Source organism: Colobus angolensis, unplaced genomic scaffold (genome assembly GCF_000951035.1).
Source record: "Colobus angolensis palliatus isolate OR3802 unplaced genomic scaffold, Cang.pa_1.0 Scaffold177, whole genome shotgun sequence".
In the NCBI taxonomy this organism is placed as follows: Eukaryota; Metazoa; Chordata; class Mammalia; order Primates; family Cercopithecidae; genus Colobus; species Colobus angolensis.
Window position 1 is genome coordinate 2,924,353 of NW_012114899.1, and position 7,183 is coordinate 2,931,535.

Here is a 7,183-nt window from a genome sequence, read left to right on the forward strand (position 1 = left end):
TTCACCATTAGTTGCCTAGGTAAGCTCCCTATTTACCCTTCAAAACTATATTCATGCCGGCCTCAGTGAATCACCCCCGTAATCCCAGCACTTGGGAGGCTGAGACCAGTGGATCACTTGAGGTCAGGAGTTCGAGACCAGCCTGGCCAAAATGGTGAAACCCTGTCTCTAATAAAAATACAAAAATTAGCCAGGCTTGGTGTTGCATGACAGTAGCCCCAGCTACTTGGGAGGCTGCGACAGGGGAATCGTGGGAACCCAGGAGGCAGAGGTTGCAGTGATCCCAGATTGCACCACTGCACTCCAGTCTGGGCAACGGAGTGAGACTCTGTCCCCCACCCCCAAAAAAATACATACATATGTATACACACACACACACACACACATATACATACACACACACATACATATATATATTCAGATTTTACCCTACTTGAGAAGTGTTTGCTGAGTCCGACAGACTTAGTGATGGCAGTGATGGGCCACGCAGAGTGGCCACTGCCATCCCACTGACTACAGGGAGGAGGTGCCAGCAGCGCAGGAGCAGCTGTAGGATCAGTAGAGCCGCAATGGGACCCCTGTGCCCTATGTCCCCCGTGCTCTGTGTCACCGAGGCAGCCAACTGTGCTGCCCCTACACACTCATGGTTGGGCGGGACCCTCCTCCGGGTTCGGAGCCTCCACTGCTTCAGACCCTGGCCCTGTGTTGCCACTCTAGCCTCCCACTACTGCGGCCAGGGCCTAGGGAGGAGGCAGGCAGGCCCCAAAGCCTGCCCCTGGAAGACCCTAGAGCCCAGGGCCCTGGGGGCTGCTCTGATGTGGCTGGCCCAAGTTGCCCACCAGTGAGGGAGAAGCGTGATCAGCCACAGAGGGGCAGGCAGAGAGGGGTGCCGAAGTGGAGCAGTTCCCTGGAAGGTGCAATGCTTTCACATGGAGTGCGGGGGCCTCTGGACTGTGGAGCTGGGGCCGCTCTTCCGGTACCTGGGGCAGGAAGTGGGAGGGGCACTCAGTTTGGGAACTCGGCCTGCAGCACAACCACCATGCCCACCCCGATGGTGTTCAGTGCTTGTGCCTTGGGAGAAAGCTCTGTGCCGGCCGCTTAGGACTGCCACCCCTCTGAGCCTGACCCTCCTGGCAGCTGGGACCGGGGCCTGCTGTCCACACCCTCTGCGGCTAGGAAGGGCTGCAAGCTGGGTAAGGGGGAGTCCCTGGCCTCCCTGAATGCCGGGGCCACAGGAAGAGCTTGTGGGGACATCACCCCTGCCCCAAACGCCAGCCCAGGCCCCGCAAGAATCTGGAACCGTCACCCTAGGTTGCAAGGAATTATGGCTGGGGCTGCCTGCAGGTTCCGTGGAGCAGGCGAGAGTCCAGCCCTCCCAAGTGCAGGACAGAGGCGTCTCTGCACTCTGCACCCTTGGGGGGCAGGAAGGAACCCCTTTCCCCTGCAGGCTCAAGGGTGTCTACTCCCACTGCCTGGTGTCTCCCTCCTCCTCGTGCCTGGTCTGATCTCAGAGCAGGATTGAGGCCAAGACCAGGTGCTGTCACAACCTGGCCGGTTGTATATGCTTGGGGCAGCACTGACATGCCATAAGGGCAGCTCAGCACTGGCCTGCAGTTGCCCCTTGGCACAGCAGCCTGGGCACCATAGATGGCTGGGTGGAAGGGGGCGGGTCCCCAGTGAGGCCCCACTTTCAGGCCACAGAGGGCCTGAAAGCTAGGGGCTAGGCTGCCAGTCCCCCTGAGCAGAGTGGGAAGTTTTAATGCCTTTTCTGGGCCCACCCATGGCTGCCACAGACCAATCAGGGCACACTTTCTCCCCTCTGAGGCCCATAATGGCCCTGGGCTCAGTCAGAGCAGAGGAGAGGAGGGGATGACCAGCTGCAGAGAGGAGCTATCCTCTCCACTGAGAACTGAACACTTGGCAGGACCTGCCTGCATAGAGGAGCTAACCTCTCTGCTAGGCGCTGAACACCCGTCAGGATACCCTGGCTGTGGAAAGCAGCTATCCCTGTGGGTCTCCTCTGAGCTGTTCTATTGCTCAATAAAGCGCCCCTTCATCTTGCTCTCCCTTCACTTGTCTGCATACCTCATTGTTCCTGGTCACAGGACAAGATCTTGGGACCTGCTGAATGGTGAGGCTAAAAGAGCTATAACACAAACAGTGCTGAAACATGCCCCTTGCTCGCCACGTTGTGGGTGAAGAGAAGTAGAGAAGAGCTGTGGTCCTTTGGGGAGCCCAGATCTGGGAGCTCTCTGAGCCAGGGCTGTGACTCCCTCTTTGGGTCCCTGCAATTTCTGGCCATCTCCAAGCTTCCAGGTACCACCGTGTTTCCTGATGCCAGCTCTGGAAGCTCCTTGGGCTGTGCCTGGTCCAGCTGCAGTCTTGCAGAGGGTCAGTGCTCATGCCAGAAGTTGGAGCTCCTCACCCTACTGCAGCAGCTGGTGTGTCTATGCAGTGGCCAGACCCCATACTCACATACCCCTCGCCACTCCACGCCTGATTTGCCCTTGGCAGGCATGGGAACCAGGCCAGTAGCCTGAGCTAAGCTCAGCCTGCCAGGCTGAGTGGGTGGAATGAGCCCAGTGGGCCTGAGCAAAACTCAGGCAAAGGCACCACCAGAGACAGAGGTTTCTGGCCAGAAAAGCCACACCCCGAAGATTCCTTAACATTAAGATCTCTTTTAGTTTTGAATACATATTGCTGTGTAACAAACTATCCCAAAACTCAGTGGCTTGAAATGACAACCATGTTATTAGATTTCATGATTTTGTGGGTCAAGAACTTGACAGGGCTGAAGTGGCTGATTCCTTATACAATGCATGAACATTTGGTGTATTTGGAGGCTGGGCAGTATTAAAGAAAAAAGCTTTAGACATAATAAATGTAACATAATTTATTTGAGTAAAGAAATATCCATTAATTGAGCAGCACTTCATACCAGAAGAGGTTCAGAGAGCTCCTCCCAGCAGTGTGAGCTGTGAGCTTTTATAAGAACATGAAAGTGAAGTAAAGAAATCTCCTGATTGGCTACAGCCAGGCATCTGCTTAATTATCTGAGCATGGTGTAATGAGGCATTGGCCTTATTTGGGTGTGGGTCTGATCAGTTGGCTGCCTGTAATTGGCTGAAACATGACTGCTGGTGTTTAACTGAAACCCAGATATTTGTTACAAAAAATACACTCCAGTTAGGTTTTGATTTCTTTACTTAACTAAGTTAGGTTAGTTTGTTATGTAGGAACTTAAAGTACAGAAGCAGCCTTGGACTATTTAACAGCAGATTTAAGAATCTAACATGTGTCACTTAAAAGCTGGGCACATTGATGGGGATTGCTGAAAGGCAGGGCTCAGATGGATCCCTCTCTTTCTCCATGTAATCTCAAGGGCTTTCCACATGGTCTTTCCAGGAGGATAATAGGGCTTTGTACGTGGCAGCTTAGGGCTCAAGGAGACCAAGGCAGAAACCTACCAGGCCTCTTAAAACTAGACTCTGAATGATATAGCAAGACTTCTTTACGGCTCAAAGCCACAATCCACCCCAGATTCAAGTAGAGGTAAATAGACCCCACCTTGCAGTGTAAGGAGAGTCAAAGAATTTATGGTCACTTTGAATTCACCACCACATTCTAAATTTTACATAAATGTTGTCTGTACTTATGCTATTACTATATAATTACTTATTTACATGTCAGACTGTGAGCTCTTTGAAGACCAACAACTTTGCCTTACTCATCTTTGTATTCCAGCACCCAGAACTGTACATAGTTTTGTTGCATTAATCATGTTGCTATTACTTACTCTTTTGGTTCAAATGGCTGCTTGCAGGAGACTCCAGTATAATAGAAGGGCTGGGAAGTATTTGTAGAATACCTGGGCGTTTTCTCCAGTTCTACATACCAGTGAGAACTCTTCCATTTCGTTTTGTGATAATTTTTTCTCTAAATGTTTCTTTTAGGGACCATAGCCAGTAATATGTTTCCTGTCATCTTCTTCCCAATGACTTCAGGAAAAAATGTTGGAAAAGCAAGGTGAGCGACTAGAGATTCTTCACCTTTTATTACTGATTAGCAAAATTGAGCCCAGAAATCAGTAGAGAAAGGAAGTTTTTAACAACAGGCAAATGAGGAGCTAGCTTTAAAAGAAAGCAAATCTCGTAACTTAAATATAATACATTTTGGAAGAAAAATTGGTTGATGGATAATTCATCACTCAGAAATTGTTGGATGATACATATGGGTTGACGGATATTCTTTTGCTTCATATATTAACTCTAACCTTGTACAAAGCATTTAAATTCCTGTTTCTTCATCCATAAATTACACATACATATTAATCTAAAAGGTAATTATAGTTTTTATGTTTCCAGGGCTAATAGTATAGAAACACTCTCTAGTTTTAGAAGACATTTTCAAAATAGTCAAGGATGCTTTTGATTGTAGATTAAATGACTATCCCCCGACTCGCTACCTCCTTCATTTCAACATAAAGATACTATTTAGTAATGAAAACTAGACAGAATTTTTTCCACTAAGACTAATTTCTTATTTCCCAAACTTGATTAGCCATAAATTTTACCTTAAAATGTAAACTCATTAGGAAATCTCCAGAAGGAAAAACCTAAGAATTATCCAAGGGTGATTCTTATAATCAGGCAAATTTCAAAAACAGTCATAAAACCCATAACCCCTGAGTTAATCTAAGGAAATTTCTAAGTTATTTAATTAGAAAAAAATTCTAGATCAGTGAATTTAGAAAGAAGTAAGAATTTCTAAATTTTTGAGAAATTGTTCTGAAATACTTTTCACAAGGAGAATCAAACTGATTTGAAGAAATAATCAAATGTGTTTATTTCTCATGAGAATTTAACACATATGGAAAAAGGCTGAAGAGGTTGTCTCCATCCCTCATGTTATGAACTAAATGCTTGTGCCTCTGATTCAAATTTTGAAGTCCTAACCCCAAATAAGATGGTATTTGGCTGGCCTTTGGAATGGAATCAGATTTAAATGAGGGCATGAGACTGTGGCCCCATGTAGGGATTACTGCCCTTATGAGAAGAGGAAGAGACACCAGAGCTCCCTATTTTTCCAACATGTGAGGACACTGCAAAATGATGGCCACGTGCAAGACAGGAAGTGTGCCTTCACAGCAAACAGAATCTGCTGGCACCTGCATCTTGGACTTTCCCACCTCCAGAACTGTCTGCTGTTTAACCACCCAGTCTATGGTATTTTGTTATATCACCTAAGCTGACATGGCACTTTACAGATAATAAAACTCAGGCCCAATTTTTTATGTTTCTGTTATTATTATTATTATTATTATTATTATTAAAACTCCTTAAATAGACTTCTTTACAAGGGGGAAATCATTACTAATCCATCACACACTGCCATATTCTACATAGATACCTTTTATCTACTTATATTATTCCTGCATACTGATTTATGTTTAGGTCCCAATCCATGCCTCCAAAATTTTGGTTCAGCACACAATAAAAACACTGAGAATCTTTGGGAGAATAGTTGTGGTGGTCACAGTGAGGAGTAGTTAGGGGGTAAGTCTTGTTTTGGGGCCTGGACTATAGAAAATGATTGAGTATATCTAATTCAGTTAAATGTATTTGTAAAAGCTGTACATTTTTTTTTTCAGTTAAAGAAAATAATTTGTTTTACTAATGATTCCTTCAAGTGCATATACAGTTATAGTATCTACCTAATCATCCTTTTGGTGATCATTTATTTTGATGTTTCCAAGCACAGGATTAACCACAGTAGTTTTTCTTTTTAAAATCTCCTTTTGTATCCAATAAAATGAATCTTTATATACTTCAAAATAGAATCCTTCTTGAAAAATAAAAAGGGAGGCTGTTCATTTTATTTTTCCAATTACATCAGTAATCCCTAAATGAAAGTCATTTTCCTCTAGGAAACAAAATCAGTGCTCAGAAAAAAGTATGATTATAGGATGTACTCAGAAATAAAATATGGTTATAGGACGACTTCACCAATAATAAAATGTTGGTAAAGAACAATGCTTGTTATTCCAGATCACATTAGATAAAATATCTGTGGACATTATATAATTTACATGCTATGAATTATGTAAAAGACTTTGGGCTTGGAGACATCTGAATTTGAACCCTTCTGTAATCTGTCTGTTATGAGAACCTAGGCATGTTATTTTTCTCTTTCTGAGTCTCATATTCCTTATCTGTAAAATAAGCCTGATAAAAATTTTATCCATCTCCTGAGATCACTGTGATAATTAGAAGAGTTATTGCACACTTTATATGTAGAACTGTGCCTGGCATATGATAAATGCTCAAGAAATATAAGTGATTTATGATTATTTATTAAAAGAATGGAGATAACCCAAACCTTTGCATTTACATTGCTATATTAGCTTTTGCTACCATAGAGAGTCACCTAAACTTTGTAATTCAATTTTCAAAACACTGTTAATGCATTTGGTTTTAACATAAGAAGTAAATTGCACACTGAATATAAATGGAGTATTCCTCAAAATTTCTTAGCAATTGACCACCTCTGTGATCTGCTAAAGGTCATCAATTTTTCCCTTTCTCTTACTTCTATGATGGCCACATGCAAGTTCAGGGGTTGATGTTATATAAGCCTTTTCAAATTTGCTTGTTTTTTTTTTTTTTTTTTAAGGAGAGTTCAGGGATTGGCAGAAAGACACAACAGAGTTGGGCATCCAAGTCTAAATCAGGAAACTTAACCACCTATATGACTGGGGTCAATCCACGTATCCATTCTATACACAATGTCCAGAGCTCACCATTTTGAACTGCCAGGTATTACTTTGGCATCCCCTAAATTCTGTCATTAGTGCTATCATTTCCTTACACCCAGACATTAAAGTCTCATGCCTACATCTTATTAAATGTCAAATAAAGAGATATATATATATATATATATTTTTTTAAATCCCTCATACACATTCTTGACACTCATTCCATGTTGATTCTGATTTAGGCCATCATCTTTGGCATGGGGTTTGTGGCAAAAATCTTTACATTTAAACTATGTCTGATCTCTTCCCATTCTAATGCATCCCACACCTGCTACTGGTTCAATCTCCATGAAGCTTAGCTACATGGCTTCAACTTGGCTTTTCACTCTTCACCCCAGTATTTGCCATCTATATCTTACCATTTTAGTC